We start from the raw sequence: 12,211 nt of genomic DNA on the forward strand, positions 1-12,211 counted from the left end.
TTGGTTAAGATCTCCTTGAATTTTTCCAAATACACGGCCTAATGGCAAGAGTGGCCGATGATCGTTCAAATCAGGATGAAATATGTGTAACAGGGCTTCGTGAACCTTACTTAAATTCACTCCAACCGCCCTGAGTAAAAGAAAATATGGAAAAGAACACAACGGTGTTGGTCAGGGTACTCGAACGTGTACTTTGTAATCTTTCATTTCTGTGACGAATAAATAATATATATATATATATATATATATATATATATATATATATATATATATATATATATAGACCAACCTATAGATACATTCTTAACTCATTTGTAATGCGAACTTTTTGTTCTCGCCAATCACTGTAAACAATGGGTGGAAAGATAATACGGCGATAATTATATTACAATCGCAGTACGCAATACCAGACCGGAATTTAGCGAGATACATGCCTCACATATGTATACAACTTGTGTATATCACTGTTGGTTGGATGAGTCGATCAGCGTCACATCGATCACACAGATGGCAGTTCTCTTTGATCCTCGTGACATTATACAGGGATGTCCTACAAAAGTTGTATGGTTCAGAGAGGGACACGTGAAGAATTTTTTTCATGCGGTTCAAGCATCATAACTGGTGCTGCTGTGGAGGATGGACCAGTTTTTTTTTAAATGGAATCATATATTTTTGTTTCAACTCAAATACTCTTTATTCGAAAATGTACAACTTTCTCAGGTAATTTTTTTTATAAAGTGAATAGTTCGTGAGATACAACAAAAAATTAAATTTAGCAAGACGTGGGGAGGTTGAGTCTTCCGCATCCCAAATGCACGATTCCATCTAAAAAAACTGGTTGATCCTCCACAGCATCACCAGTTACGATGCTGGACCGCGTGAAAAAAATTCTTCATGCGTCCCCCTCTGAACCATAAAACTTTTGTCGGACACATTTTCCAATTGAACGATTAGGTCGGCTGAAAATGTAATGCGTCTTTTAAATTGGGACACCTTGTATGTTTCCGAAGTTTTGGCTGATAGTGGGAGTCGAGGAAATTTCACTTCGAGCAAATACTGCGGTATCCATTTTGCGTTTTGAAACAATGCGTGTTAAATTACATTTTCAATCGTATACCTCCTGCGCATATTCTGACTTGTACTGTAGAAAGAGATAAACATATATTCATAAATCAGACTGGACCGAGTTACTTACGATTATGGGACCAAAGAATTTGAGTACTTTTTTCTTCGTAAAGTGGTCTATTCCGATGAATTGAAGCTTACGCTTGTTCAATAAATTAAATAGCTTTCTAAAAATCTAAATCCACGTAAACACAGGTGACCTATCATAGAATGACGAGAAAAATTGATTCTGAGAATCTGTTTGTGAATAATTCAGGAAACTTTATTCCTGGTAATTCCGATCCGTCCAGCAAAGCTGTAAGCATCCTGTTGATGATATTCATCAACCGGAAGTTACGCGAAGCACGTAACGTCAAGCGGCCCATACTGTACAGACTCATCGCGAATTTGTACGCTGCATAACAGTTGGCTTTGATGAGACAACTGTATCAACTACACTAACGTTCCGCGCGAATATAGTTGTCTCTTTTCTCATCTGCTTTCCATCACGTTCCGACTGATCGTTCTGTCTCTTCATCCGTATCTACAGATTTCGCGGACAACTGTAACCCGGCGCAGCTGCTCCCCTGGGCCTAGGATAACTCGAAGTTGAGCTTGCAGACCAATCGCTCATCCGCGCACCTACAGCAAGCAAATCAACCCCTTTCTCTCCACCGCGTCTCTATACCTGTGTAGTTTCTCACGTCGAACGTGATTGCTCGTGTCGTTACACACTCTCGCAAGGTTACGTATGTACAGAGAACGCAAGCAGCTACGTATTCGTACAGAGAATCAAACACGCGTATTATCGAGTGTGTTCGGCCAGGGTGTTGCCTATGCTTTGATATTTCTACCGTGTGGAATTCGATATAATTCGCGTCGTTTGCACCACGGGAAGAGACATTTTTTTTCTTATTTTTAATGGTAAGTTATATTTTCATCCTCATCTTCTCTGCAATCGATATGTCCCACATTTCTGGAGCAGTTATGACTAGGCTACTTTAAATCGGTTTGATGAACAGCGGAGCTCTCGTTGAGGCTAGACGCAATGTTAGCTGCGTAGTCTAGCGAAGCCTAAATTTATTTGACAGTCAGATTTAAATCTTTTTTGACAAAGGATAAGAACACATTTCTAACGTACTTAGCGGAAGGTTTTTGACCCAGAGGTGCTTTTTGGGGGGATTTCTTATTCAAGCTTTTTTATCTTGAAAATGGATTTTGTTCTGAAGTCCACGGCCACGGTTCGTCGGTAGTCGCAGTCCAAGCAATGCCAAACAGTTTTCCGGACAACACATCTACCGTCTAAGAGATGTCTAGAACATGTCGACAAAATGGTGAATGCAACATTTTCCGTGCTTTTTATAGCGATCGAAGAAAGGACATTTTGAAACATCTTTTGTTGGGTGACCTCGGGACCTCTCTAAGATATCGTCGGATTGATGTTTTGAAGACAATTATTTTCCATCACATCAATTTCCTAAAACCAGATCAAAACAATGTAATATTATGTCTAGAGTTCATTAAACGCAAGTTTACACGTAGAACACAGAATTTGTTCGTGTCGATCTAGGTTAGAAAAGTGTAATATGAAAACAGCTAATTTGCAATTGATATAAGTGAAGTGCGGCAGTGTGCGGAACATCTATTGGTATTCATTGACTGAGGATACTGAACTACTCGACGAAAGAGATACTTCTGAATCACACTTGCTAATTTTCTCATTAAATGGTTCGTCGGTCACAGTGGAACAAGTGGAAAAATGTTGACAGCAAATGGCAGGATAAGACGGCTCTGCCAGGCTCCTGTGTTGGCACCGCTTATTACACCGTCTATTTTATTCGAGATGAGGATCCATTTGACGGTGAAAAGGTGATTAAAATAAGATGGCTTTGACACTTTTTTAAAACATCTTTTCGACGTATAAAATTCAGTGTCTTGAAATTGGCAAGGACGTCAGCTTTACGACGTCTTGTCACTTTGCCTAAAAGACGTCTTTGTGAAGTCGCGTAACAGATGACTTTGAGGAATGTGTGTTACCTGAGTATCACATGGAAACAGCGTGATGTTTATAAGATTAATGACGAAAGATTTCAATTACAAACGCCACATGCTTTGAAACTGTTCGTTATTTTCATCGAACTTTCCTTCAGTCTGCAGAATGGACATTGTCTCCTTCATTCCAAGAAATTCCTTTAAGCTAACAAATTTTTAGTGTATAAAATTAATAAGGCTTCATTGATTTTACTGTCGGTTCAGGTTCGATAAACGTTAATAATTTTTCGTCCACATTAATCCCGATATTCTCTGGATAGCTTGTGTAAAATTTTACATTGTAATATCTGTCCTCTCGCTTTGTTCACAGTGTAGAATGTAGATGTAGATGCAGATACGAGGCAATCTGATCCTTGGTAAAAGGATCATAGCTGTATCCAAGGATCCACGATCAGTACACCTTGGAGACCGTGAAGGCTCATAGAATTATTCAAAGAGATCAAAGGATTTCGCGTAGACTAGGTAGACCGAAATTCGTCTCGCCTGATCGCGAACTTGAGAAGCGTACCGCATCGTCGAGACGAACGAGCGATGGTGTACCTGATTTGTCGGAAGTTCTCACTGCTGAAACAGAAAAAGTTGCTAGGGCAGAAAAAAAAACAAAATGCATTATGAACTTGGAGCTGAAAAACTTATTAGCAATTGAGGAAGCCATGTTGCCGGACAAAAAAATGCAGACAGCTTATACCCAAGTCTTTGAACTTTTCGCAAATTTGTATAGAGCTTGAATAAGGGGACAGCGAATCTGTCTAAGCCATGTCGCTTATGTCGGAATTTGAAATCGCGGGTCGCAAGAATCTCAGACGCAGAGGCTGTAAAGTTTGTTCTTTGACATCTCGCCAGTGAACGGGCAGCTATTTATTGTGTTTCGATGCTACGTTAGTCAGACTTGGTAATCGTCTAGACTTCAAGTGAAATCTCAGCATTGACCGGCGTGCTATTTTTTCCCATTGGGACTTGGTTATTCGAATTGGCAGCTCCACACATGCGTAACAACGCGACTCCATGAATAATACGAGGCTTTTGTGCTCAGCTACGCAAGCTCCAAATCTTGGCTGGCTGGTCTCCGTCCCTCCCTTTTTTTTTTTTTTTTTTAAGGCTTTACATACATGCAACGTATTCAGGGAACTTGAAATGCCGGATTGATGTATCCCCTAAGGTCCGCCGAGCGAAGCAGTCCTCTCAAAATGCAGGTCCATGTAATAAACTGCGAGTGTTTCAGTTTCGCCTGAGCTCCGTATACGTACAAGACACCCAAGTCCATTTCTATGTATCGTACTGAAGCTTAAGTCTCGAGGAGGAATCGTTTGTTCTCATGTCGTAAGCTTTGCATATTATATCCACTCGGTATATCTTTGCAGAAATTTTGCAATGCAAATCAAGATTTCGCCATCTACGATTGCCTTCCTTCAGCGCTGCTCGATATTCAACAGTCGCTTTTGTATTTCTTCATTAACTACATTTTTACGGACGAAGCCATATTCTTTATCTCTAAATACCAGTCACTCACGTTTATCATACATACCGTGTACAAATTGTTTATGTCATACCTGTATTAATGTGACCAAGAAGTTTGTGTCTACACGCAGAAATTTTTTGCGGATATAATACTTTGCCACGTGCGGATAAACAGTCACAAATCACCGGTAGGTATTTCTGTATTTATAATTTTAAGAGATTGTTGTCGAGCCGCGTGTAAAATGCAATTTAACAAGCCACTTCGAAAGTTAATCTCATTTGGAAATTTCACTCCGTCAAATTTAACGGATGCTCTTAACCCTCCGGATATATATCCTGCCGGAGAAGGTTCAGCCCATTCTCGCCGCATTTATCACTTAATCACATGTAGGACGTAAATCGCGTCGCTACGGTGGGAAAGTCGGGATATTTCTAGCGCGTTGTAATGGCGTCCTATTTCCAGTTTTCACAGATGCCCTGCTTTTATGTATGACATCATGCGGACATATTTTGCAACCATTCACACTGTCACCTCGTAAGGTATGTTAAATATTAAAAATTTATTCAGGGTTGTGAGAATGTTTTTATTTTCTTTATCCATTTTCATTTTCCACATCGAAAGCCGAAACCTTATAATTAATGCCGGACTTTTATATACATTTTACGTAAATCCTTGAAATTCTGCAACTCTTTCGTCGCTGGTTGAATGAACACGAATTGGTATTTGGCTGAAATCATTCCCGGTGACCAGCGAGCCTATCTGAAAATATTATCCTCTGTAGAAATTGATGTGTATAGGTCAATAGTGTGCATTAATCAGCTTTGCTCTACAATTCGCGGGGGTTTATTCAATAAATCAAATAGCTTGATAAACGGGATAAAAAGGTCAAATCTGATATACGCGCGCGATAATTTATCATCTACCAAAAAAAGGTAAGGGGCGCAACGACGGGAGGAACAAGAAGAATAAAAAATTATCCTGTATTATGTGATCAAACTTTTGCGACATATCGTGGTGACTAAAACTTGACAAATAAATGAAGATATCGATGAAGTGTCTAAAGTTTTTTCTTAGGAAGACGTAAAAAGTGGCACAAAAAATACGAATAGATTAGAAGGGGCGTAATAAAAATGAATATCATGCATGAACAATCCAAGATCCTCGTTTTCTCGGTTCTTTGGGATATCGAGATTGCCTCAGGCACTTGGACATCAATTTTTATCGCATATTTGGCAACCGTACATTTCTCACGTCCGCCATCTCGACATAAATTTTATATCACCGAAATATTTCCTTAGACGAAGATTAATACACGAAAGAATACCAGATATTCTGCGGTTTTGCTGCAGTATTTCGGGCGCTGTAGTCGCATTTATATTTATCGGAGCGTTAAATTTCGCCTTCACGAGTTACGACGTAATCGTGACTCGAAGGATACTTGTCTTTCATTGTCTTTTACCACTACCCGTGTCTGAGCTCCGAAACACAGCATTGCCAGCGTCAAGGGTGCCAAACTGTACTTAGACATGTTTATGCGTCGATAAGCCCTTTTTGCGCTTCCTCATTTTCATCTTCAAGTTATGATCAGCCCGCGTTCACGCTCCTCGTAGATAATACGAAACAAACGGCTCTTCATCGAGGCGTGGTGACGAGTAATCGCGACTTTATGTCTTAGCGTCGAGGGTCGCATGGGTTAGAGCCAAGTGATAGCTCTTCGAAGGTGCTGCTTGGCGCAGGGTACCTATAAAGCTCTAGAAACGGGCGGAATCGGGTTTAAAAGCTTCGTTAGTATAGGCCTGGGGCGGGAACATTGAGTGCCTCACTTTCGGCCTGCCTTTTTTGGTTCCCCTGTATCGCCGTTTCTTTTCTTCTTATTCGCCGTATATCTTGGCGTAACTTTACACTTTCCTCTTTACTTAAACGATATCATCAATCCGGAACAACCTTCGGTATCCACCCCTGAACGCGATCACGATTTACTTGATAGAAATTGGCTCTGTCCAGAATTTCGTGCAGGGTTCTCTCGCCTCGATACATCGTTGATGTCTCCCCTTCCTCACGCCATTTGTACCATTCTCAATGAAATCCGAATCTTGGCTTGTTTTGACAGAATTAATCTTCTTATGTAATCTTAATCTTGAATTAGAAGATTCGATTGAAAATTTTACACCTTTCGAACAAATACAAATTTCAATAGCTCGATGATCGCGTATCCCAATTGCTGCATTGGCCTGCAGCTGCCGTTCGTTGGTTGATATTCCTGCCGATGAGACGCCCAGAGGCTAAGATTTAATTTGCTGCTCACCACTCCAGGGTCAGATCGAAGGAATTGAGTCCTCGGGCAGTATTACGTCAAATGATGTTGAGCCAACACCCTAATTTAATGCGACAGTTTCGGCAGCTGATTACCTCGAGGCTATGCTGGCACGAGCTGGTTGCTCCGCGTTTGCGTGATAAGTTTTGTCATTCCGGTTGCCAACTTGACGGTGTTTTAAATCAGGAACAGCTTGAATTGACTCGAGACGGTAAGATCTGAAGTTACTTTGTTCAATCAACATTGCGGTTGGTAATAAAAGGGCAGCCTGGAATGGAGTCTTCGCTTTAAACAACTCGCGAACGGTGTAAAAATACGAACTTTAATCCCTGATAAGCCTGCGAAAGGGCTCGGCCGAGTATTTCTACCGTGGAATATATTTTTGTTCTCCTCTCTTCTCTCTTTTATGTGACCTTTACGTAATTTTTCACGGCTGACGAATTCACCGGCTGATGTTCGCTCTTCCGTATAATTTGAATAATTGATCGCGTGAGGACATATTTTCAGAACTGTCATTTCGGATGAGGTCTGTTATTTTTGTACGCGAATAGCCCATTAATAATATCGACTTTTTCACCACCGGTGGGCGTCTTCTATACTGAAAAAGTACATGCGGTTCTCTTTGTATCACCACGGAATTTCTAACTTTGCAAACAACTCTCTACTTTCAAGATTTAGTATCTTTTCGTCGTGATATCTTTAAGCGGAATTTCTTACTTAGCGGACTGAACTTGACGAATTCTTGAAAAGACGAAAGCTCGGAATTTTTTCCTTTTCTTTACTTTTAAATCCTTAGATCAGACGACTTAATTCAGAAGTGCTTTCGGGTTCATAAATTGTTACCACATAATTACACAATATGTGTTTATGCTTCGAGGTAGAAATTGAATGGTTCCCAATTCAGTTACTGAGTGAGTTTTCATTTGAAACATTTAAGAATTGAGAAAAAAGTCATTTCATGAAGTATTCCTTGTGCCTAATGGCGGAGAAGAGAAATCGATGTAATAAAGTCTAGAGTTCCGGGACCGGAACACCTTTTTTTACTTTAATTAAATTTCCGTCTGCTCGTGAGTGCGAAGGAAAAAATTAAATGAAGAGAGCTCAATTTCAGCTTAAAGACTGGAAACTTATGGTTGATATTTTTCAACAGCGGAAAACAAGATATTTATAATTCGAACTTGAGCCTCACCGAGTTCGACGGATTGTCAGGACCCACGTGTGATCGATTCTTCGGGGTTTGGCCGTGACTGATAATTGGAGGAAAGCCTCCCCTTCATAAAAATGCCGCTCCAAGTATCGCGGAAGTAATGTTATTCCTTCAAAGTGAATTTGATAATTCTAAGAAACAATTTGCGTCCACGAAGTCTGTGTACTACTTTATCGAGGGTGAAATTTGTTTTTGAGAATTGCCTCTATACAGGAAAATATTTTTTCAATCAGGTATTACATTACAGGATATTTTCTCTGCCGGAGACGGGTAAAAATATACGACGAATGTATACGTTTTTCGAATTCACAGGTGACAAATGAACCGTTCAATTCCGTGGATTAATCGCATAAACTTTGATGCGGGAAATTCTTTATCAGTATACAGCTTGAAACTGGGTAGGATTCGCAATTTCTTTCATTACTGAAAAAGTTCTCTGATATACTCACGTGGTTCTATCGTGTGCCAAATTGAAATTCCAACTTTAAGAAATGGCTCTCTCTGAGGTAACAGCTGGAAGCGGAACACTGCCGGTTGTTTCTAAAACGTACCCACCTTTACTCTAAGAAAGTTTTAATGCAATTTACTGACCCTCTATCACTGGACACCCGCAGCCTCCGGTATAAGAAGTTTGAAAACTTACTCTGTGTAAAAACCGACAGCGTGATCTACTTACCCGAGCCCACAATTCGCGCCCTTGTTTCTATTGGGGCGAAATGATGAATATTTCCAAAGCGCCAAGAGTATTGAAGTACAATATCTTTGTATAATGTCTCTGTGCAAAAGACGCAAACGTAAGTTACACGTTGCAACTTCATTCAGAACACGATAAACTCACCTTCATTTATGCCACTCGGGATACATCTTACCGAAATCCGCCTGCATTTTGGCAATTAAGTGTGCTCTCTGAATAGCACGAATGCACAGATGTGAAAAACGGGTTGCCTTTAATTAGGCGACCATGTAGTAATATTTCCAGGGAAAATATTGTACAAAGAAAAGATTCAGTTGCGTAGGCATGTGGCAGAAATGGCTGGTGGTTTTTTATATCTGATTGCGGTTGTTTCTTTCCTTTTTTTCAAGGTAAGATAAAATAAAGAATAATATGATTAAGGTTATGAAAGATGCTATAATTAGCGATGAGATATTCTCGAGGTGTAATAATTATAAATTTAGCCGAGCCAAGAACAATAAAATAAATTTTTTTTCCGCCTTGGTAACCTCGATTTTTTTTACTTTATCAGTGCATAAAGCAGATTTTACATTGAATAAAGTTTGTGATCGCATGTGATTTAGAAAAGAACGATTTTGAAGTACATCTGTGCTGACCGTAGTTGAAAAATCACGAATATCTTACTTTTTCATTTGTTATACAGTTTGCGAGAAAAAAAATTTATTGCCGTTTCGGAAGTTCAAATTATTTCAATGCTATCCAGAGAATAGTATATTTTTGTTAAAACCGCGGAAAATGGGTGATTTCCGGCCAGTGTGAAGTTTGCAGCATGAGCCAAGGTGAGCGTTGTAAACACACGAGTCAGATATTGCCCATTCGCGCATGTGACACGCAATACGCTATTTTTTCCAAATCTGGGTAGAAGCGTGTGATTTGAGAAGCAAACGAATGTGATATAATAATTTGAAAGAAATAGATCGGAGTAATCAAGAGGTCCTTGAAACCTGACCTAAACGCGCAAACTTCGGTTCGAACCTAGCCCAATGACGTCGCTGGCAGTACGTAGGGAAAAAAAGTTCATTCGCAAAGTTGTAATAGTAAAATTTAGTATTGGAAATTTTATAGTGTAAAAAAATCCATTAAATTGAATAATATATATTCATCATGAACCTAACGATATCTTATTTGTCAGAGATAGTTAAATTTATGAATACAGTGTTTCTTTACATTCAATTCTTCTCAATAGACTCAAATAATAAATTCATTTGCGTGAACTAAGAAATTTTTTCCGAATTGTAGAAATACTTGTTCACTTTAGGGGGATAAATATTCGATGAACATTTAAATGTGATATTTTATCACGATATTTTTACCATGTACATTGTACATATAATTAAACTTTCTTTGGCGTGAATAACAATGTTCATGCGGATCTTCTCAAATCCATAATTTATACATACATATATACATAATATTTATACATAATATTCCCACTGCGCGAAAATGACGTCAATCCAATTAGTTAACCAATTAGCGTGTAAAAGCTTGCGGGCAATGATCGTCGTGGAAAAACCAGATCTGAGCGACTCTTGAACGGCTAAAACAATGATAAAAATAATAAGATCGAGTGAGGCTGATTTAATCACGTAATTTGTGTACAGAGGTAAAAATTGTGACGGGATGGATTTTGGGGCGAAATAAGTAGCCCGCGAATACACTCGTTCCATGTGGAAGCCTGGAAGACTTTGTGGTAGGGGCCTGTTTCAACCATCCTTCCCTAATTTCCCCTTTCCGATGTCCTTGCGCCACCGGATCGCGAAAGAAAAACTTTTTAATTAATCCCGAAGCGCTTCTAGAGGATTGCGTCGGGCTTGGGACGCTTAAGAGAGTACATAAGTACTTTTTCCACACCAATATGGCTATCCAACCGTGCCGCGAGGAAAAAAAACGGTGAAAAAGTGCATCTTATATATCCCGCAATTCGTGCTGACGTGCAATTAAGTTGATTGGAACTTTTTGAAACATACGTCATGCGATGTTGGCACAGAGCAGCGGTTTGTCTACTTTCCGAAAGCGTTGAACAGGTCCGAAATAAAGAGATCTTGAGAAGCAGGATAACCGTTCTGAGATGCATTTTACGAGTTTCGCGTAATCATGTGTCACTGCTCTCTCAAATCCAAGATTCTTCAATCAGTAGACTGCTGCATACCTCAGCTTGATCTTACGAGACTTATTCTTTGCTCGTAGGTACGTGCACGTTTAAATTGCAGGAAATGATATGTGAAAAAAATCGATTCTCCAGCTTTTTGTCTCTGGAAAGAACGAACCTATTCAGAAATCGTCGCACGTAGATCAGATGTATCGACTAGTTCTTTAGTGATTAATCGATGAAGTGAAAGCTTTGCAGGCTTACTCCGGATGAAAACGTACTGGAATTTTTTCACTCGAGTTAATTAAGCAGAGTTCGCTTAACATCATCCCTTGAGAGAATGACAAATCGGACTGTTGAAGAAAAATCGACGGGAATCTCCCAGGCAATAGGAATACTTCGTCTGATCGAACTACTTTCTGGTAACGGTCGGAAAGTATCTATTTGTCCAATAGAATGAAAGTGTAAATAAATTTTTCAAATTTATTATCAAAACAAGGCAGGTTTAAGCGTTATTTGGTAGTGGTGAGAATTGGGCAGCATATGAATATGAGAGGAGTGAGAATTTTCGTCACAAAGTCAACTTTAATGTCTCTGTATTATTTCAGTAATATGCCATCGTAACCTCGTTTACGGATACGGGTGTAGACTAGACTGGTCCAAAGAAATGGACTATTTTTTTCTCTCAAAGTCACATGTTTAACAGTTGTAGGATGAGGAAACAGGACGCCCGTTTTAATTTGAGCCCTTAGTATTAATGTTTATAGGCTCCTGAACGACATTTTCCATTTTCCATTTGATTAACATTGGAAAATAATTTGAGTTATTTCGGAATTTTGGCGCTCAGTAACGAGGCAATGTACATAAATGTTAAATACATATATTTATAGGGAATTGAATGATCTATAGAAAAGGTCTTTTATAATTTTTCGATAACAACACTTCTTCTAGTTATTTAAGGTTAATGTTGAAATCATGTAAAAATTCACTTTCCTTCTAGGTTAACAGTGAAAATACTAAACTTATGACCAGATATTGTGGTTTTTTTCTTGTCGATCTATTCAACCGCTATAAAATAATGTCATTCAATTAATTTTAAACTTGAGCATATAAAGATACTTTTAAAGTAGAATGGCATATAATACATATTATTACTTGTAATAATTACAAAATAAATTTTGTTTGTAAGCTATTGAACATATGATTTTGAAAAAAAAATAGTCGTTTTTTTTTAGACCATTCTAGCGTTGACA

At 39.0% G+C, this 12,211-nt stretch overlaps 1 protein-coding gene across 1 annotated transcript in view; it reads left to right on the forward strand.

The window, feature by feature from the left end:
* LOC124303477 (synaptotagmin-7) overlaps positions 1 to 12,211 on the forward strand; it is a 205,926-nt gene that overhangs the window by 13,971 nt on the left and 179,744 nt on the right. The gene's annotated exons all lie outside the window — the stretch shown is intronic.

The sequence above is a fragment of the Neodiprion virginianus genome, chromosome 4, assembly GCF_021901495.1.
Source record: "Neodiprion virginianus isolate iyNeoVirg1 chromosome 4, iyNeoVirg1.1, whole genome shotgun sequence".
NCBI classification, from domain to species: domain Eukaryota; kingdom Metazoa; phylum Arthropoda; class Insecta; order Hymenoptera; family Diprionidae; genus Neodiprion; species Neodiprion virginianus.